The sequence below is a fragment of the Pelophylax lessonae genome (assembly GCF_965119305.1).
Source record: "Pelophylax lessonae genome assembly, chromosome: 9".
Taxonomy (NCBI): Eukaryota; Metazoa; Chordata; class Amphibia; order Anura; family Ranidae; genus Pelophylax; species Pelophylax lessonae.
In genome coordinates this window covers 69,801,797-69,824,191 of record NC_138776.1, presented here as the reverse complement: position 1 = coordinate 69,824,191, position 22,395 = coordinate 69,801,797, and the positions used below count along the sequence as shown (strand labels likewise).

The following is a 22,395-nucleotide window of genomic DNA, read 5'->3' as shown; positions in this document are numbered from 1 at the left end:
CACTAAGGTTTCGACACTGACATTTGGTAACTTAAACCTTCAGCTCCCTCCACATATTTTCTATAGGATTAAGGCCTGGAGACAGGCTAGGCAAATCCAGGACCTTAATGTGCTTCTTCTTAAGCCCCTCCTTTGTTGCCTTGGCTGTGTGTTTTGGTTAATTGTCATGCTGGAATACATATTAACTACCCATCCCAGGCTGAGTGAAGGAGGTTCTCACGCAATATTTGCTGGAACATGGCCCCGTCCATCATCCCTGTGATAGGGTGAAGTTGTCTTGTCCCCTTTAGCAGAAAAACACCACCAAAGCATAATGTTTTCACCTCCATGTTTGACAGTTGAGATGGTGCTTTTGGGGTCATAGGCAGCATTCCTCCTCCTCCATGCACGGCTAAATAAGCTGATGCCAAAGAGCTCGATTTAGGTCTCATCTGACCACAACACTTTCACCCAGTCCTCCTCTGAATCATTCAGATGTTCATTAGCAAACGTCAGACAGGTGTGTACATTTGCTTTCTTGGGCAGGGGGACCTTGCGGGCACTGCAGGATTTCAGTCCTTCACAGCATAGTGTGCTCCCAATTGTTTTCTTGGTGACTATAGTCCTAGCTGCCTTGAGATCATTGACAAGATTCTCCCGTGTAGTTCTGGGCTGATTCTCCACCGTTCTCATGATCATTGAAACTCCATGAGGTAAGATCTTGCATGGAGCCCCAGACCGAGGGAGATTTATAGTTATTTTTTGTTTTTTCCATTTGCAAATAATCGCACCAACTGTTGTCACCCTCTCACCAAGCTGCTTGGCGATGGTTTTGTAGCCCATTCCAGCCTAGTGTAGGTCTACAATCCTGTCCCTGATGTCCTTGGACAGCTCATTGGTCTTGGCCATGCTAGAGAGATTGGAATCTGATTGATTGATTGATTGCTTCTGTAGACAGGTGTCTTTATACAGGAAACAAGCTGAGATTAGGAGCACTCCCTTAAAGAGAGTGCTCCTAACCTTAGCTCTTTACCTGTGTAGAAGACACCTAGGAGCCAGAAATCTTGCTGATTGATAGGGGATCAAATACTTATTTTACTCATTAAAATGCAAATCAATTTATAACTTTTTTGAAATGCGTTTTTCAGGATATATTTGTAGCACCCTGTTGGGTAAATGCTAGGCAAATTATAAAGGTGGCCCTGTCTGCTTATCAGAGGGGTCTAATTGTTCAGCTAGGCTGTCATGTGTTTCCAGGTGTGCCTGCTGAGCTTGAGGAGTCTCCCCACTGTGTCTCCCCACTGTGTATCATTGGACAGTGGAAGAAACCTGGCCAATAGCACACCAGTGCTTGTATCTATCCCAGAGGGCAGAATCTGCCACAATGCATCCTGGGAAGGGGTATGAGTCTGAGGGGAGCACATGACAGGGTGTCTTTGGCAGGAAGCAGAGTCCCAGGAGGAGGGTGACGGCTGTCTCCTCCTCTCCTCCTGTCTCTCCTCCTGAGGGATCCAGAGCCAGCTAACCAGTAGAGAAGGCTTAGAAGGGGTGCCACTGTCTGAGCCTTGAAGATAATTGTAAGAAAGGGGGCGACGGTGCGGGCCCTGAAGTGTTATAGCAGTGCAGCAGATCAACAAGTAGCTACCTCAGCCAGGAGGGCTAAAGGGAGCAGTACAGAGGAGTGTCAGAAGTCAGTTCAGATTTAAACGATAGCAAGTCAGCATTAACCAGCGCCAACCGGCGTTGACCGGTATCCAGCCAGCGTCAATAGGCATTTTTTCAGTTGTCCCCTTCAAATTGTGCATAGTTGAGTCAGAGGAGTATCCCACTCATCCCTTCTCCCATCCAAGTTCTCAATAAACCTAAAAAACCCAAAGATACTGGACTGTTTCTTGTCTCAGTACTCACATTTGGAGAACATGCTTAAATGTGCTGTTGTTACTAGCGGTAACCCTGGCGGACCCACATCCAACAAAATGGCTGGGAATCCTGCTACATATTTGTTGTTATTCTGTGTGTCACTGTTAAAATTAACCTAACATTAAAACTATAGACTGATCATTTCTTTGTCAGTGGGTAAATGTATAAAATCAGTAAGGGATCAAATACCTTTTTCCCTTACTGTACATGCAAGACCTTGTACATGATCTATGTGTGCCTATTTTGTTTTATATAGAGTCTGAATTTATATACAAAACCTAACAATTTCTATAGAGTTCAGAAAATTTGACAAGTAACAATAGCTGTGTTTTGCTTACCCAGTGGTAAGTAACATTAACCTTTAAGTTGCATTTTACTTACTTACTTTTGTGGTGCATTACTATACATGTGTTAACCTGCAACGAGGTAGGGCATTCCCTTTTACTATAAGGGGTAGGAGAAGAAAAGCAGCGCCACCTCAGTGTAGATTAAAAGGTTATTTATTACATAAAAACAATGTAGTAACTCACACAGATTAAAATAACCTTTTAATCTACACTGAGGTGGCGCTGCTTTTCTTCTCCTACCCCTTTTTGTCTGTTGCAGAGTCCCTCTAGCTCTGTATGAAGCCTGCAGCCACCTCCACCATCCATCTCCACTAACCCCAGGGATTGAGCTATCCTGCATACCTCCTAAAAAGACTACCTACAGCCACAGTTGAAACTTTTTTCATAAGATCGAATGTACTTGACTCTTTCTCTGGCGCAGGTAGAACGTTGTGTATATATTCCCTTTTACTATGAATCAGCTGCGAATACATCACAATTCAAAGCATAATGGACAAGCATTCATCTTCCCAAAAGCAGTGCATCACAATGCACAGATGGTGTGGAGTGCTAAAACGCATATGCGTTGTTGTGCACCAGCTTGGTACAAAATGAATGGCACTACAATGCACTTTGTTTTGTACGGCACTGTAAGGCAAAATTTGGATCGGTACTTAAAGTGTCCAGTGTCCAATTAATGGTCAGGATACCCACACAACCACAGACTCAACACATAATACAGCAAAAAATGTAGGGGCAAAGAAGTTACATTACGTATACCCTCACGCCAAAATTCCTTCACCACCTTCATGAAGCACTGGTAATATGGAAGAACCCAGTTTCCATCAGCAACAGGCTGTTTTTTTGAAAGGATGACCATATTTCAAGGTTGTTTGCAGTGCTAAAAGGTATACATGGCCCGTTATAGCATGGTAAGTAGCCCATGCAATTGCAAATAGCCAGGTGTGGGGGACAATAGCTTGTACCACTCAGGAGAAGATGGTTCTGTCATCACAGAAGCGGTACCAAACCTAGCCCATTAGAAACAATACACGATTTAGGGTAAATGTCTCTTGTGTTTTTTTTTTTTTTTTAATAAGCCTTTCTTTCACTGTGTCAGTATAGTTGCTGTATTATTAGGTGCAGGGTTGGCAATTTGCAATGAATTACAGTACTCCAGGAAAAGCCAATATGTTTTAGCATCTTTATAAATCGGCTGCTTACACAGAAAACAAAGTTCTGCTTTGTTGCCTCATCTCACGTTTCGCAACAAACATTGAGACGGAGCAGCTTGTTCAACAACAGCAAGAATAAAACTCCAAATTAACATATTAAATGGAAGAAATGAATTTGCCAGTTAAAGGATTATGGAAACTAAACATTCTGTCATTTGGCTAATGATTGTAAATGTAAGAGGAGACAAAAGCGCGGCGGAGAAGCTCTTCGTGTGCGGCATGTCATATTTTAAGTGCGTCCCCTGAAAACACTGTGTTTATAAAGGTATGCATGGCTGATGCTGATGGAAAGCATGCTTGTTCATAATGCTCTAAAATTGTTCAACATCAGCTCATCCATATATAATATTTTGTTCGGTATATGTCAGCTTGTGTTACTAGCTGCAGTTGTGCAACATGAATCTGCCTGACAGTTAGCTTGGTCATTTTGCTTTCCTCCAATATCTTTTTTAAACTTGGAACACTGCTACCCTTTCCTACATAATACACTGATTTCATCTCGCAGCTTGCTGAAATGAGAGCAACATGTGGCGCAGTGATCACCGAGCTAGAGCAACACCAAGAGCAACTCTAATCCAAGTGAAATCAAAGAACTACAATTGTGACCCAATGAATACTACTATGATGCTGAAAAGCTTACTCCCGTGCCAAATAAAAATGAAGCTTTCAGAAGCATGCAGAAAATGCAGACTACTCGCTGCTTTCTTTCAGTAATCTGGGTATCTGTTTGCTTATATGATGGTAATGTAGGAGAGGTATTCCTAAATACACTCACAGCAAGCTACTTTAAGTGTTAAAATCGATCAAAAGGCAGCGCTAACAGGTATATAAATGTATATGATGTGATTATTCATAAATCAATCCTGTGTATAATGTAATCAAAAAAATATATACAAAATAAAGTGCATAATGTGATCAATAAATACAGAATTCATATAGTTAAGGTGCATAAATAAAGTGCAATCATAAATTGTCCATAGTGCAACCATATGCAGTAGTGCAAAAATATTGAATTAAAGTGCAGTCCAAGATGGTTCTATTAAATAGGACTAAAGTGCTGAAAAGGTGCTCAAGTGATCCACATAAGTGCCGAAGTGCTCTCAGGAAGAAAACCCCCTATGGGGATGCACTCACCAAATCAAGGATAAAAATAAGCCTTAAGCTGAGACAATATCACCCGGACGGATGGATGGATCCAGCACAGCCTCTAAGAATATCTCTATAATGGCTCCTCTCCACTTTCACCACGACCATGTATTAAAAGAAGGGGAAGGAGCCAAACATAGTGAAGCCCGTAGGTGTTTTTATTTCATAAATAAAAGAATATTACTCACAAACGTAGATTTGTAATCAGCATTGGTTTTTAGCAATCACGACTAGTCATCCCACTTCCGCGTACGCTGCCGGCGTGCGTTCCACGGTGGTTCCAGGAAGTGACGTTGTGTGATGCTCCTCTGCCCGGAAGTGCGTCGACGCGTTTCGCCCGCCTATTCTGGGCGTTATCAAAGCACTTTATTTTGTATCTATTTTTTTTAATACATTATACACAGGATTGATTTATGAATAATCACATCATATACATTTATATACCTGTTAGCGCTGCGTTTTGATTGATTTTAGTTTATTCTGGTCTTTAACCCAGTGAGTAGCAGCTTCAGGACATATACTTTTTATTTATATTTATTTATACTCTTTTAGCGCGGGTTTTAATAATTTAGTTTTACACATACTTTAAGTGTTAGTAATGGCAGTTCACAGATTGTGATATTTTCCATTAGTTGATGTGTTTTGCAGCCCGGGAGCCACACATCAGAACAAGACCTGCTGTGTATTGACAAGTGGCAGTCTCAGCCTGGACCCCCAGCCAGGCCACGCCCCAATGCATTTCACTCCACCCACTGGAGCTTACTCTTGGGGACTTAGTCTCCTGTTGGAGGGTGAGGTTTATTTGCCATATAAACCGCCCCTTACAACAAGAGACTCCTACCCCATGAGTAAGCTTAGGCAGAGTAAAACACATCTGGGGGCGTGGCCTGGGGGGTCCAGGCTGAGACTGCTACTTGTCAATACACAGCAGGTCTTGTTCTGATGTGTTGCTCCCAGGATCTTCAGCTCTTATCTGTCATTGTCTGCAGCGTGGGCAGGTTCCTTCCCAGCAGCAGGCACAGGACTACACTTCCTAGAAGCCTGAGCGGCTCACATACACACCATGTGTTTTGCAGCCCACTCATTTTGAATCAGCTGACTAGCGCAGGACGCTGTAACGTATGCATGCATTGTGGCACAGTGCGGTGTGGTGTACATCGGGTGTAAGGCTCTCTTAACCCCCATAAACATTATATTAAACCTGTTATGTCATATAAAGCTGGCCATAGATTAATCAAAATTCAGCCAGTTCAGCAGGTACCTGTGCAAATGTTAGATCGACTATTGTCAAATGGGCCTGTCGAAAAAAATGTTCTCAAGTAGCTGGCTGCAGCAACTGATCCGTGTATTCCAACAAATGAGAGTCCCCGCATTCACAACACAAAGGGGTTGATTTACTAGTGGCAAATCAACTGTGCCCTTTGCAAGGGCATTTGCTCTAGATCTTAGTAAATGAGGAAAGGGTTTCCATCATCCAATCATGTGAAAGCAAAAATGAATACTTTTTTTAATATTTATTGCATGCAATTTGGTATTCTTTGCAAAGTAAAGCTTCACCTATTCCATAGGCGCTGGGTGGAACAAAAAGGGTTAAGGCCTTCCAGGAGGTCTCACTGGATAACACTGAACATTTACTGCTTGGAATAACTTGCTTCCTGGAACCTGCAAGTTTCAAGCTTTGCCTGACCATGTCCTTCCCAAGCTTCTATATTGGTCCAAAAGGCACACCTAAACTCAAAAGCAAAAAATTCAATATATTGCAGCTCACCAATCTTTAAATGTGATGTTTGCATTAGTTTCCTTTCTTTTAGGCTTTTTTCCTTTATTTTTGCCTGATGATGCAGAAGTAACTCTGTTATTTTTCAACTGCCTTTACTAGACCAAACTGCCCAGCAAAAGTGGATGTAAGCGTGCTTACAATGATTAGCTTTTATTAATTTATTTAAAACCTTTATCTGTTATTTTCTGTAACTGCTTAAAAAGTGTTAGCTGGAGTTAGGCTTCATTTTATTAGTCACTTATGTAAAATCCATCTAAATCTAGTAGTCCATCTAACAGTACCCTATCCAAACAATGTTGCTGTCCAGAGATGTGTTTGTTGCTCTTCCATAGATAGAAGAGACACCCATAGATAGGAAGTGTGTTACTGGCAGGAGCACTTGGTGAAAATAAAGGAAAAAGCATAAAAGAGAAAGCTAAAGCAGCCAACACATCTAAGGATTGGTAAGCTGCAATTTACAGTGTCCTTAGAAAGTTGGAAAGCTGTGATAAAACTACATGCAAAGATTTGCAAATCTCATAAACCCTAAATAGAAAATTGAAAACATATCAAATGTTTAAACAGAGACAATGTACTATTTTAAGAAAAAAATTAGGTAATTTTGAAATTGATGTCAGGTCTCAAAATAGTTGGGACAGGGAAACAAAAAGTTGGCAAAGTAAATGGAACTAGCAAGTAAGAGCTGGAAGAACAATTTGCAAATAATTTGATTAACTGGCAACAAAGTGTAAAAAGAGCATGTGAGAATAGAAAAAGAAAAGAGGGCGCACTGGTCTAGTGTATTATCCAACAGATTTATTTAAAGATATGAAAAAAATCATGTCTACTTACAAACATAAGTTGAAAACACGCTCGTCGGGCAACATGTGTGGCTATCTCTCATCGGTTGCGCGGATCACCGATAAAAAGAGCATCTTTGAGTCAGAGTGTCTCATAAGTAAAGACAGACAGGTTCACCATTCTGTAAAAATTTGTGTCTACAAATTACTGAAAAAATGCAGAATAATGTTCCTCAATGTAAAATTGCAAAGACTTTAAATATATCATCATCTTCAATACATAATATTAACAAGGCCGAAAAGCAATATTGGATGCCTGTCATCTTCTGGCCCTCAGACAGCACTGCATTAAAAACAGCCATGATTCTGTGATGGACATCAGTGCATGGGCTCAGGAATACTTTCAAAAATCACTGCTTTGAGCACAGTTCACGGTGCCATCCAAAAATGCAAGGTAAAGCTCTATCATGTAAAGAAGAAACCATATCTGAACATGATCCAGAAACGCTGCCATCTTCTCTAGGCCAAAGCTTGTTTAAAATAGTCTGTTGCAAAGTGAAAAACAGTTCTGTGGTCAGACAAATAGAAATCTGACATTCTTTTTTGGTCACCATGAGCGCCACGTTGTCCGGACTAAAGAGGAGATGGATCTTCCAGCATGTTATCAGCGCTCAGTTCAAAAGCCTGCATTTCTAATGGAATGCGGGTGCATAAGTGCATATGAAATGGGCGCATCTGGAAAGGCACCATCAATGCTGAAAGGTACTGTATATCCAGGTTTAAGAGCAGCATATGCTCCCATCCAGACATCGTTTTCAAGGCTTTTTCTTTCCTACTCCCATTAACATCCTATTAAAGCCATGCCTTTGCACTTCCTGGTTGCCAGATTATTGCACTCTCTCCAGCCAATATTGCGCTCTCTCCAGCCAACTTTACTAAGATGTGTTGCTGGCATTGATTTCAAAATCACCCTTTTTTTTTCTTTTTCTTAAAATTGTACATTTTCTTAGTTTAAACATTTTGCATGTTTTCTATTTTCTATTGTGAATAAAATCTGGGTTTATTAGATTTGTAAATCGTTGCATTCTGTTTTTATGAATATTTTATACAGCAACTCAACTTTTTTGAAATTGAGGTTGTATTTATTTTTTGTTTCAGATACGCTTAAAATGATGAAAGTGGTATTAGCGGCAATAAAAAAGCCTGGGAAGTAGAAAAGGGTGGGGCAAATCTATTTTCAACTGGAATTTTCACTGATAGTATTCCTTGTTTATGCATCATATGCTCAGCCAATATTCACGAAAGGCCATGGGTGTGGACATGAACTTGCACTGATAACTGCCATAGCTTTTTACAGTAGGTCCTTCACAGGTGCTGTATATAGCCAGAGAGGTTCCTTGCTTTCACCAAACAAGCAGGATTACGGCAAGACAGCCTTACCTGATTTTGATATGTAATGTTATTGCTCTGTAGAGACTGAGTTTGTAGGCAACATTATCAGAGCCTGTTTTGGGGGATTTTTGTTTGCGTCAGAGCTGCTATAAATTCTTAATGTAACTGCTAACCCACATTAAGTAACTTTAATTTTATGTTTACCGGCCTTTTAAAAGGATTATGACATAATAAAGGAAAGGCATAAAAAGCAGTAGCTAAATATTATTTTGGTGAAAATAGGCACAATAACCCATAAGACATTTCCTGAATATCTGCAGACAAGCCAGTAAGTTAATTTTACACTGTAGTCATGGCAATAACTAATTATTATCTGTTTTATTGTACATTGTTGATGTTTCTAATAATTTGATGTTGCTAATGATTAGGCTGCTTATGTGGGCACCGGTGATGTTTTTTTGCCAATTATGCAACTTTTGATGCTCTTCTTCATTTATCAGTGATGGTTTTTGCTGATTATATTGGTTTTTGATAAACCTTATTTGAGCTCTGCTACATGTGCAGAATTACAGCGCTATGATGAAATGAGCATTGCATTTATTTTCCCATTGATCATTCTAATTTTGTCCAGAGGGTTCCTCATTTGGCTTTGGGGTGCGGTTGTATAATACATTACAGGACATTAATACTTTCATTTACTAGACCTTAGCTTACTCCCAACAGTGAGATCTACCTTCCTATGTTCCATCAAATATCCAACCCACCCCTGCCAGAGTTTTACTTCTCCCGGGGTATTCTTTCAATATATGATTCTCACAAAATATGAAAAAATAGGGAGTTCCCTTTGAACTCCTTGCTGTCAGCCCACATATAAGATTTGTTTTAATGCAATGACCATTTGTTAATGTACTGCAACACAGCACAAATATGAGAATGGACTTAATCAAAAGAGTTGCTACTTGGTACTGCATATCGCTGCTCTTTACATGCTGGGCCCTATGACTAAATTTTTTTATAGCATTTTTACAAGATAAAATTAGAAACTGAAGGACAGCCAGCTGCTACAGCAGCACGTTTCATCTAGCATGCATGGTCAGCCATGAAGTCCTAGGTCTTCTATTTAATAAAGTAAATACAATATGCAAATACTCTTTTTGTTTTCTACTGTTTAACTCCCACTGTGGCAGAGAAATAGGATTAGGCAGAGGGAACATTAGGTATGACAGGCTCAAGTTGTTCAGCAGTTTACAACCAAGCTCTTCAGAGCTACCTGTTTCTTTCATTAGGATCACTGCACCAGGGTGTCACCCAGGAAATTCTAGGTAAGTTTCTCATCAGCCTACCCTTATGTCACACGATGCACAGCAAACAGGGCACATTGGGAGAAAATGTTCCTCTTCTCTTCTGTTGGGTACCATACTGATGTGAAGTATTAAGAGGAAACAGTAAATTGGTTCTAAAGCCTAAACATTAACTGCATTAAGGTCAAAAAATGTTTAGGTAGAAGTATCGCCCCCTCAACCCTCCTACTCAATTCAGCGCTGTCTCTGCTCTTACGGGCTTTGCTGTCAGCCAAATCCTGTGACAAGGAAGCAGGCCCAATGTGCGCTGTCTTTGTCTATGGATGCAGGCAGTGCAGCTCGGGATTGCCGGTGTACCATGATAGGAAGCAGCTTCCAATGGTGACACACTGAGAAGAGGAGCTGGCAGGAGACTGCTCCTCCTCTTCTCAGTGTGCTGCTATAGGAAGCCGCTTTCTATTATGGTACACCGGCAATCCTAAGCTGTGCTGCCTGCATCCATAGACAAAGACAGCATGCCTTGGGAAAGCTCCCTTGTCACAGGATTTAGCTGACAGAAAAGCCCATAAGAGCGGAGACAGCAGTGGGAAGTGACCTTACAATTACTTTAACATTAAATAAAATGTGCAGTCACTGTAGATCTGTGGAACGTGCAAACTGTGACTTTATAGAGACTGGGCATAATAAAGCTGTCAAATCAGCCAGCCAAATATAGGTGGAAGAGCATTACCCCACCCACAGCTTCCTGGCGAGATAGCTCAGGCTGAATAATGTAAAAGAACAAGAAAAAATGGAAAATGTCAATGCTGTTTTTTTTTTAAAAGTGCAAGTTCATGAACTGTCACCTTTATCGCTTCTACACAACCTAGTGAGTAAAGTGGTACAGAATGCAGTCAGTGGAACTCCAAACCTGTATACTCATTTCAGGACAGTGACTCCCTAAGCAGGTAAGCAAAGATAAGACTGACAGCCTTGTAGCGTATACCTTTATAGACAAGTCAGCAATGTCAGATTCCATACCTCTATTCTGACAGGTTCTCTTAAAATGCAAGACACTAGCAGTGCAAAGCAATGACACAGGCATGTTCACAGTCTATCATTCAAAGTACACAATATATCACACCTTTGAATTTTTCTCTATTTCATGGAATGCAAGACATCCAAGAACTGAAATGAAGGAGAAAGGGGAAATGATAAGAAAAATAGTTGAAGGGTAACATATATGCTGGTGAAAATGTTATGGTTTTGGGCAATTTGATGTTTTTCTTTTGTAATGTCATATTTTTATTTGCCATGTATGTAAAGAAATGTAATAAAAATATATATAACTACATAAAGATGGCCTATGCTATAAGAAAATTGTCAAGACTCTAAAACTGAGCTGTAGCACGGTGGCCAAGACCATACAGGACAGGTTCCACTCAGAACAGGCCTTGCCATGGTCAACCAAGGAAGTTGAGTGCACATGCTCAGCGTCATATCCAGAGGTGTATTTGGGAAATAGACGTATGAATGCTGCCAGAATTGCTGCAGAGGTAGAAGGGGTAGGGGGTCAGCCTGTGAGTACTCAGACCATACGCCGCATACTGCATCAAATTGGTCTGCATGGCTGTCATCCCAGAAGGAAGCCTCTTTAAAAGATGATGCACAAGAAACCCTGCAAACAGTTTGCTAAAGACAAGCAGACTAATTACATGGATTATTGGAACCATGTCCTGTGGTCTAATGAGACCAAGATAAACTTATTTGGTTCAGATGGTGTCAAGCATGTGTGGTGGCAACCAGGTGAGGAGTGCAAAGACAAGTATGTCTTGCCTACAGTCAAGCATGGTGGTGGGAGTGTCATGGTATAGGGCTGCATAAGTGCTGCTGGCACTGGGGAGCTACAGTTCATTGAGGGAACCATGAATGCCAACATGTACTGTCCTGTCATGAACATCCTGAAGCAGAGCATGATCCCCTCCCTTCAGAGACTGGGCCGCAGGGCAGTATTCAAACATGATAACACACCTCCAAGATGACCACTGCCTTGCTAATGAAGCTGAGGGCAAAAGTAATGGACTGGCCAAGCATGTCTCCAGACCTACCCCCTATTGAGCATCTGTGGGGCATCCTAAAATGGAAGGTGGAGGAGCGGAAGGTCTCTAACAACCACCAGCTCTGTGATGTCATCATGGAGGAGTGGAAGAGGACTCCAGTGGCAACATGTGAAGCTCTGGTGAACTCCATGCCTAAGAGGGTTAAGACAGTGCTGGAAAATATTGCTGGCTACACAAAATATTGACACTTTGGGCCAAATTTGGACATTTCACTTAGGGGTTTATTTGCTTTTGTTGCCAGTGGTTTAGACATTATTGGCTGTGTGTTGAGCTATTTTAAGAGGACAGCAAATTTACACTGTTATACAAGCTGTATACTCACTACTTTACATTTTAGCAAAGTGTAATTTCTTCAGTTTTGTCACATGAAAAGATATAATAAAATATTTACAAAAATGTGAGGGGTGTACTTACTCACTTTTGTGAGATACTGTATATATATATATATATATATATATATATATATATATATATATATATATATATATATATGTACACACACATATAGAGGAATATTCTTTAATTAAATAGGGAATGTTCATAAATAGGTATAATTATACTTTAAGTATTTGATGTTTATACACATCACAACTGCCTTCATCAGGATGCCTATGTAAATGTATTTACTGAGATTCATCCGTGCACAGTGGAGACCATTAACAGAGATATCAGCACTCGGGTTATGCTGTGTGGATGCAGATAAATAGCTTATCATATATACTTCAGAAATCATTATTCCAGCTAAGGGATGCAAACAAAGGGCAAAGTGCTGACCACAGCAAGGTAATCGCAGTAAGTGTAAAAATGACAAGGCAATTTGTCTATGGTGTCATGTTCTCTTTTTTAAAGATGGATTTGACTGCAAAACTTAAGACATTGAGCATGTGGATATTTTATCCTGACATGGAGTATGCCAATAATTTCTTATTTCCAACACTTTCTATATACACACTAAGAAATGATGATGAAGCAACTCTAGTTTGTACTAAGCTTACAGAGGATACAAAATTGTAAATGAGAGCATCTGCTGTAACAGAGCAGAGATATCTAAACACAAATTCTATAGCAGAGATATCTAAACACAAATGAAACCACATGCTAAACTGTGTAAGAAAGCTCTGTTGGGGAACATGTACATATATTCTGCAAGGCCTCACTACTTGAACCCATAATATGGTACAGCATAATATAAAAAATAGATTGGAGTATTAAGGGCCTACCAGTAAACACTTTCCATGTTAACCGTGTAACAGGTTTGAAGATGTTTAGCTGCACCAGGCAACAGAAGCAGGCAAAATGTTTCTAAAGTCTAACGGTATGATTCTCTTTACTCTGAAATGTTGATTCCTGCTGTATTTAAAGCAGTCTTCATTCCAGTCTTTCTCAAACAAGGTGTTGTGGAACCTGAGTGTTTTTCCAACATTCCCTAGGGCAGTGATCGCGAACCTTGGCACCCCAGATGTTTTGAAACTACATTTCCCATGATGCTCGTGCACTCTGCAGTGTAGTTGAGCATAATGGGAAATGTAGCTCCAAAACATCTGGGGTGCCAAGGTTCACCATCACTGCCATAGGGGTTCCTTGAGCAGTGAGCAATGACAGACTGATCTCCTGCCTTGCGGTTCCTGCATAGTTCTAGTATCGGGATCACTCAGCAGAGCCAATGGCTTAAGAAAAATTAAGCCTCTGGTAGTTAGGCAATACAACCCGATCCATATAGGAAGACATTTTTCCTACTAACCACTAGTGTTAGGGGGCATTGTTCCCACTGACTAAAAGGGATGGTTTCGGGTGTGTTTGGGATCCATATGGCTAATCATAGACAGTGAGACATTTACTGGTCCGCAGCTGCACAGATTAGGAAATGTCTCACTGCCTGTGATTAGCCGTGTGCAGTGTCGACTTCCTGGCGGGATCACGAAGGTGGGATCCCGAACACACCGAGTCCATCTCTACTGACTAACAGTGTAATGGGTAATTTTCCTTACTGAGAATGTATCAGTGAATTGTTTCTAGTGATAATCAGTGTAAAGGAGCACTTTTCCCACTGACAACCATGTGATGAGCAATGTATGGGGGGGGGGGGGGTCATTCTTTCCACTGTTGACTCATGTAGGGGCATTCTTTCCAGTGACCACTAGCGCTAACAATGCTTTCATTCCACAACCAGTGGGACCCTCCTGCTAACCACCAATGCGGTTAGCCTGCTTGCATTCCAAGGTGGAGAATGACGACTACACACCGGAAGCTTCCTGGCGCAGCTCTGCATCACTCCAGCCGCATTTCTGATGATCTCTGCAACATCACATGGCTCCCCAGAGGCCTCCACTCTCATTGGATTCCATCCTGCAATTTAGTCCCTTTCTTAGCTGTATACCAATTGCATCTATACTTAGATGCTTGCACCCTTGTCTGCTTGTTTGTTCATACCAGTTTAACAATCCTAGGTCATATTTTAACTTTTGTAGGATGTTTACATCATCAGAACCACATGTAAAATATTTTTTTTTCCTTTTTCAGTATGTTTGTGTTATCTAGCATCTGCTGTGACAGTGTTGTGTCCTGCCACGTTGTGGAAAGGCTTTTGTATCACCTAGGATTTTCATCCAGGCAGGTTGAAGGGCTCCAGATTGCTACTCTTCTTCAGAGGAAACTGCGAGGGATGTCTCCAATCCTGAGTTTTTCTTTTTTAACAACAAGCACACTTATTGGGCATGTATGCATTTTTTTAAATTTAAAGACATGACTAGTGTTCAGGGCTCCATCCTGGCAGACAGAGGAGGTCTCTGCCTAGGAGTCAGGGGGCCCCACCTAGGAGACAGGTGGGAACCAGGGCAGCAGGGAGCTGCTAGGTACTTGCACTGAGTTTGTGAAAAGGCTGCCAGAAGGGGACAGACAAGGGCCTGAGGTTAGGGCCAGAGAAGGAGTGCTGAAAGTACAAGTCAGTGGACTGGAGTATGGTTAATTTTGTTCTAGAGAATTTCTGGAACATCCCTGTGAGTATTTTCTGGAACTTTATTATTATGTATTATTTAGGTGGGCAAGCAAAGCTCTTAAAAGAAGATTTAGGCAAATAGCTATATCCTCGGTGAGCTACAACTTGTAGCTGGTCCTCATACTGCATACAAATGAAAGTCTCCATATTACTGGGAATCTGCATCTTGCCAGTAATGGTGATTTGAGAGTGAATCGGTCACATTCTGCCAAAAAGGGTAAATAGCACATGCTGTATACAATGTATACACATGTCTCCACTTTAGCACTGAGTTGGAGCTGAATTCACACCCCTGCATTTCCACAAGCCATCTCTTTTCCTATCCAGAAACCAACTAAAAGGCCCCCCATTGTTAGCTAGGGTGGAAAAAACTTTGTGGTCGGAAGGTACACATACGACCATCTCTCTTGTGCACCATCTTGAAACTTAAACAATTTTCTAATGCAATTCCTCTCTGTGTATAAGCTGTAACCCTCCCACCCTCCATTCCTATGCAAACACACTTTCAGGGAACAGAAAAACGTTGGTGCCTACAGTGGAAACGGAGGCTGCTGAAATCAGAGGACCTATAACAAGTAGCAGATAAGAAAACAAGTGTCAATAATTGAGCTCACAAAACTCATTCTATTTTGGAATGACATCACTTACAAGAGGCATCTGACGAGAAAGCTAAAAATCACACGACATGCTTTAAAGTGATCGTAAAGTCTTGTTTTTTTTCCTATAAAAAATAACAAACCTGTTATACTTACTTCCTCTGTTGCAGTGAATTTTCACAGAGCAGCCCAGATCCTCCTCTTCTAGGGTCCCCCTTCTGTCATCCTGGCCCCTCCCTCCTGTTGAGTGCCCCCAATGCAAGCAACTTGCTAGGGGGGCAACCAAGCCGAGTCAAAGCTCCCTGTGTCCATTCAGACACGGAGCCCCTGCCTCACCCCCCTCTCTCCCTTGATTTTGATTGACAGCAGTGAAGGCCAATGACACCACTGTTGTGTCTCAGCCAATCAGGACGGAGAGTCTCCTACAGCTGAGACACCCGTGGACATCGCTGGACAGAGAGGGACCTCGGGTAAGTGTTAGGGGGGCTGCTTCACACAAAAGGCTTTTTATCTTAATGCATAGAATGCATTAAAAAAAAAAAACCTTCTGACTTTACAACCCCTTTACGTATTATAATTAAAATACGCTACATTTATGTGTATGGTTTAACCTTCATCATACTTCAACTCCTAAACTACATTTTCAATAATGTAAGTAAACAGTAGCCACCTGATCAACTGCCTAATGTAATGCGACTCTCACCAACTGTGTTTACTAAGCTGTCTAATTGTCCATTAGTGAGCCTTATATGTTATATTCAGAACAAAGAAAAGACGGGTTTAACTCATTTACTCAGTTCACACTCCATTCACTGCATACATATTGACTATACAGAGCCAGGGTAGACACTCTGAAATCACTAAAAATAACCAATAGTTGCCTTATCAGCTAATCTTGAAGTTGATGACATCATAGGTTAAATGACATCACAGGTCCAACATGCATAAAAAAAAATGCTACTATAAAAGAAGAGAACGTGTAGGGAAACACTGCAGTAATTATCTATGTATTTTATATAGTATTACTACAAAATAATATGTAGACACCTTGCACAATTAATATAACAGGAAAAAAAAGGTAAAACTATGAAAATGGAGGTGATAAACCCAATGTTTTAGGTAAACTTGTACAGATATAAAAGTGTGTGCTTACAGTGGATTTAATGTATATTGCTTGAGGTTGTGTAAAACAATAACTGTATCAGCTGGAGTTTGCAGGCAGGTTGTAATGCTGATCCCACAAATTACAATCTCAATGTTCAAATAATTCTTCTTATTTGATTTTTAGATGTTTTTTATTTTAATTTTTTTTGTTTTTTTGTATGATTATAGCTAAACTTACTAAATTAGTGTTGTTTAGATTTTGAGAAATAAGAAGATGGCAAAGTGGTGTAAAGGGGAAGTCCCCCCCAACACTAAAAACTCTACTTCTACAGACATCTACGATCTAAGACTAACCTATCTATACATTTTGTTAAGATGATCTGGTCTGGTCTCCAGCGGCCGAAGCTCTGCAGAAGACACAGCCGACAACGGCTGTGAAGTGAATGGCAAGTGACGTCACCCATAGACTTACTATGGGTCTTCTGTTGCCTCCTCTGCATCCGCCTCCACAGCGAAGCCTCTGCTGACAGCTCAGCGTGGGACCGGATCGGATTGGCTTCAAAAGACGTATGTATATGGATTTCTTCTTTACAGGGTTAGATAGGTTAGTCTTAGATTGTGGATGTCTGTAGATTAGAGATCTTAGTGTTAGGGTGGACTTATCTTTTACGTCAGGACTGACATTTCCATTTTTAGGTGTATCAGCCTATGAAGGGCCTTCCAAATAAAAGCTTAGATAAGTGTTTGTTGCGCCTTGTTTTGTCACAGCACGCAAAACATTTTACATCAAGTTACATTATATTAAGTGATAGCAGAAAAACCCAAGGACCCCTACGACAGACCACTCACTTTTATCTTTAATATGATACTGTAGATAAGTGACAGAAAACATTTACTGATTACAATGCCATCTCTCACACATCAACAGAAAATTGCAATGCACATAAAGCCATGTACACATGGGCTGAATGTCAGGCCTGTGTGTACTGCCACTGGTCTAACGTCCCCCCGTCACAACACAATAGAACAACAGGGGAGATCGCTCTACTAACATCAGATTGTTAGTACAGCAGCGCCAACACAAGCTGTCCGTTTTCTTTTCGCTCAGCCTGCTGGGTTGAACAAAAAAAATAAATACTATCAAATCCCTTGATAGAATACAATATTGGGAGTACAGTATTGGTCAGCACTAAAGAGGAAAAAGATTTGGGAGGAATTGCAAAATGAGCAAACAGTGTGGCCAAGCAGTGGAAAAAGCTAAAAGAATTTGAGGATGCATCACTAGAGAGGTCAACAGCAGGAGGAAGGAGGTCCTGATTCATCTATATAGATCTTTAGCTACACTTAATTTACTGAATACTTTAGAAGATTTACTAAAACTGGTACACAAAGAATATGGTGCAGCTATGCATAGTAACCAACCAGCTTCTAGGTTTTAAGCCTAGGTCACACCGGTGCGACAATCACTCCGAGTTTGAGAGCGAAAATCGCATGAAAAAATCTGTGTTTCTCTAAGAGAGCTGTACTACTTTGGTCAGACTTCTGTCTGATTTCAGCCCATAGAATTAAATGGAAGTTGCATCCAAGTCGGATCAACATCTTAACTGATCCGACTTGTGACATGCAACTTGTTATCAGAGGCAATGTTAGCAATGCAAAATGTATTAAAAAAAACAATTATGTGGGGGGCGTGGCCTGACTGTCATGGCGTAGAGACGTCAGACACTGAGCTCCCGCATACCCTTAGGCAAACTACAAGTTATCAGCGACTCCCCGGTCTCCAAACTTACTGGAACTATGCCTCCTAATTGGCACACATCATCCCAGCCACCAGGCGGCAGCGGTGCACAGGCGAGCGGGCTGCATTCCTTCTTCACACCACACTCAGTCAGCTCCAGGAATGTCACCAAGATGGCGGCTGGACACGAGGCTTCACAGCGCAGCTCACCAGCACACAGCAGTGGCTCCCTAGATCTCTCAGCCTCACCACAGGTACCGAGCCCTACACTATCTGCACTTTGAGGGGGGAGATTTTCTCCACCATCTGAACCTGATGTAGCAGAGGTAGCTTGGGACTTAAGAGAGCATATTATAGCTCTGCCTACTAAAACTGACATTCAACAGCTAATTGCAGCTGCGGAGCTCTCTTGTAAACAGGCCATTTAAGATATTAAAGAAGAAACAACAGCTTTGGGACACAGGGTGGAAGCTGTAGAGAATAGTCAGGATGGGACTTTGCACACCATTGCGACTCTACAGGAAACTGCCACACGCCATAAGGAGGTTTCCTAACTCTCTCCTTGACAAACTTGATGACCGGAGGCAAAATATCTGTATCCATGGGTTACCAGAGGCGACTCATGCACCTGATTTGCTGCATACGGTGCAGGGCCTTTTTTTGCCAGATCCTTGGTGATGCTGCTCCACCTGATATTGAAATCGATAGGGTTCACAGAGTCCTTCAACCTGTCAGGATGCAGAAAAGCCGCGAGATGTGATTTGTAAATTGCATAGGTACTCTGTGAAAGAAGCGATTGTGAAGTCGGCTCACACACATGCATCCATTGATTTTGATGGGGCTACATTAGCTTTATTCCCCGACCTCTCTCGCAGAACCCTAATGCAACGGTGAGCTGTCCATCCTGTACTTGATACGCTATGGGCAGTGAAGGTACCCTATCTCTAGGGATTTCCTTTTCGTCTGATGGCTACAAGGAATGAGAAAACCGCAACACTGCATACCAAAGACCTGCTATCATTTCTTGATATCTTGGATCTTCCTCCAACGGATTTCCCAGATTGGAGACTACACAGCAACATCCCTCTCCAGAGTGATGGTGACTAGCCACTTCTAGAGCTTGAAGGCGAAATCCTACTGGTCGCCAAACCCAAGATGCCAACCCGCCACCTACAACCTGACTGACTTCTGCGGGATCCTGTTCGGTTTGTGAATTTCTTGATCCGTACACTGGTGGACAAGACCTAACAACAAAAATTATAACCGCGCTAGTGAATATAAATAAAAGCTTCAGCTTCAAGTGTGATAGCACAAAAATGTATAAATAAAATAAAGCAAGCTACGCTAAGTATATCAAGAAATGTGATTAATATAAAGTCACAAAAATATCATAAACCATATAAAAAAAATGAATAATGTGAAATAAATTAAATAAAGTCTCTGGTGCAAATATGTATAAGTAAATAAAGTCTCTGGTGCAGATCTACAAAACCCGTCCAGAGTGAAACACACGGTGAGAAAGTAAAATTGATGTGCAGTCCACCACAGGTGTTAATCCTCCACCGACATTAATCCTGCTTACGAGAGACGAGATGGTATCAAGCCTGTAAATCACAGCAGGGAGCCAGTAATAATAGCCAAGATATGCCTGGGAGGGTGACCACACTCGGGTATAACGGCCGTAAGTGTCACCAAATTACCTCATCCAATATCACGGTCCACAATATAATTAGCCAGCCATCATGCAATAGAACAATGGAGACTCCATTGCGTAAAACCATCAACAATTTATTAAATACACACATAAAGACATGCACTTACATATATGCAGAGTATAAGCGCTTGTAAATTTAAAAACCACCGGCCGGCGATTCCGCCCGTCTCTCCTGGAGACGTGGGTGACTCTGGACAAGACCTATTGACCCTTATAAGCAAGGGCCTTGTTTCATCTCATTGAGACTACCAGGCTCCAATTTTGTTTTTTATCCAGCGATGACCTGACTGGTTGTTTCCATTGATTCTGCTTGCTGCTAATTCTATCACTCCTATATCTGATTTAGCACATATAATATTGCCCAGGGGTGGCTACGAGCATATGTCATCCATGTACTTAGTCACTTCCCCCACGTTACAATAGTTCCTTGTTAGGGGACTTTTTTTCTGCGATTTTACAGCAGAGGGACCATTCTCGGGGGGAAGCATTATTCCTGCCCCCGTGATTGCCCTCTCACTAGTTGGTCCATACTTTAGATGGACCCTGTTGTATACTGTTTATTTTTTTTCTCAACTTTAGTTACTGGGTTTTGCTCTGGTTTACTCCTTTTTTTTGCACAAGGGTCTTTGAAATCCATGTAAATTGTTACTTATTTCAGGGGCCTCCTGCCCACTCATTGATCCTTTCTCCACAAATCTATCTTTTAAAACTTGTGCCTGAACTAGGTAAACAGAATCTTTGGTGTAATTTCTCCTAATACATAGGAGCATGATTACATAGAGCCTTTTTGGCCTTTATTTGAAACAACAAACATCTTAGGCTATCATACGAAATCCTCTGCCGGACAAAATTTTTAGGGTAGAGTGGGTCTTCTTGATGTTGCCCTTTACCATAGGGCTATGGCCCTATTCCGTATATTAAACTGGCGCTACGATACGTCGTCTAAATTTTGGGTCCCATTCGAAAAAAACAGTGGCAGGCAGGAACCTGGCAGGGGCCCCGTAGATTCCATCCACATTAAGGGGGCTTTCAGACTGAACCTCCTTACTGACTAGATTAACTTTGACTATCTGGGACAGGCTGAATAGGACTAATCATTATGCTCCTCTAAAATCCCCACTAGCCCCATTAGGGGGATTTCCATGGTTCTTACCAGGTGTTGAACCTGGCTTTTTTAAATCGTGGGGAGCAGATGGTGCTACAACATGAGCAAAATTGGCCCCCCAAGGAACTCTATTTTCCCTTCAGGCTTTGCAAATCTTCTTACAGTATCTTTCCTTTTATGGCCTGGATGTATTGCCAATTTACTGATTTTATTTATAAATTGGACCATAAACCGCGCCCTGTGACGAGTCTAACAACATTTCAGTCTATGTGTGGACATCTCACAAACTCCAGACATTTGTTATTGCAAATGTATAAATTGGTATTAAGGGAATGCTCTACATTGGTTCCTTATTATATTAAGGGGAGAAGGAGCTTGGACTGGAATTTACCACCCCTCCAGATCCAACAGATCATTAAAGTAACTCATACCACCTCCATTAGTTCCCACACCCAGGAATCCTCCTTTAAATTCCTCAGATGATGGTGTAAGGCCCCCTCCTGCTTGGCCCAGATGTATTCCTTCCACTAGCAACAGATGTTGGAGGGGTTGTGATCAACGAGGCGCATTCCTACACATCTGGTGGTCCTGCCCTAAGATTAGAGTATTCTGGGAAGCCATTATCCCTTGGATAAAAAAATTATCACTTAGACCGATCACAAATTCATTTTTCCATCTCCTCTTTCATGGGATACCATCTTCTTTGAAGGCTTATAACAGAAGTGTAATACCTCATCTATTAAATGCTGCAAAGATTCCGATTCCCAGATTCTGGAAACAGTCTGCCTGCCCTACTATATCTTATTGGAAAAGGGAAGTGAATGTCATTATGGAGGCTGAACGCTGGATACATATTGTTAGGGACCAACAAGAAAAATGTAGAGATATATGGACGGGATGGAGGTACTATGCGCAAGAGATACCCAATGATTGAGTATGTCTCCTTCCTTGTCTTGTGGTACCCAATCTATATATCATGAAACAGAACAATAGCATGCTTTATCCCTTTAAGGTAGTACTTATTGCACCCGGGTAACAGGCAGCTAATTTCTTTCTCTATCTCTTATTCTTTCTTCTTTTTCCCTCTCTTTTCCCCTCCCCCCCTCATTTTAGTTCTCTGGCATGTTTAAATCAACGAGTTGCCCTGCCTATGCATGAAGTGTTCCTACATGTTTTGTTGCTTGTT

The 22,395-nt window shown here is 41.4% G+C and overlaps 1 protein-coding gene across 1 annotated transcript in view; it reads right to left on the bottom strand.

Moving 5' to 3' along the window:
* Positions 1 to 22,395, bottom strand: part of MGMT (O-6-methylguanine-DNA methyltransferase) — a gene marked incomplete at its 5' end in the record, with an annotated part of 236,189 nt that overhangs the window by 199,344 nt on the left and 14,450 nt on the right. The gene's annotated exons all lie outside the window — the stretch shown is intronic.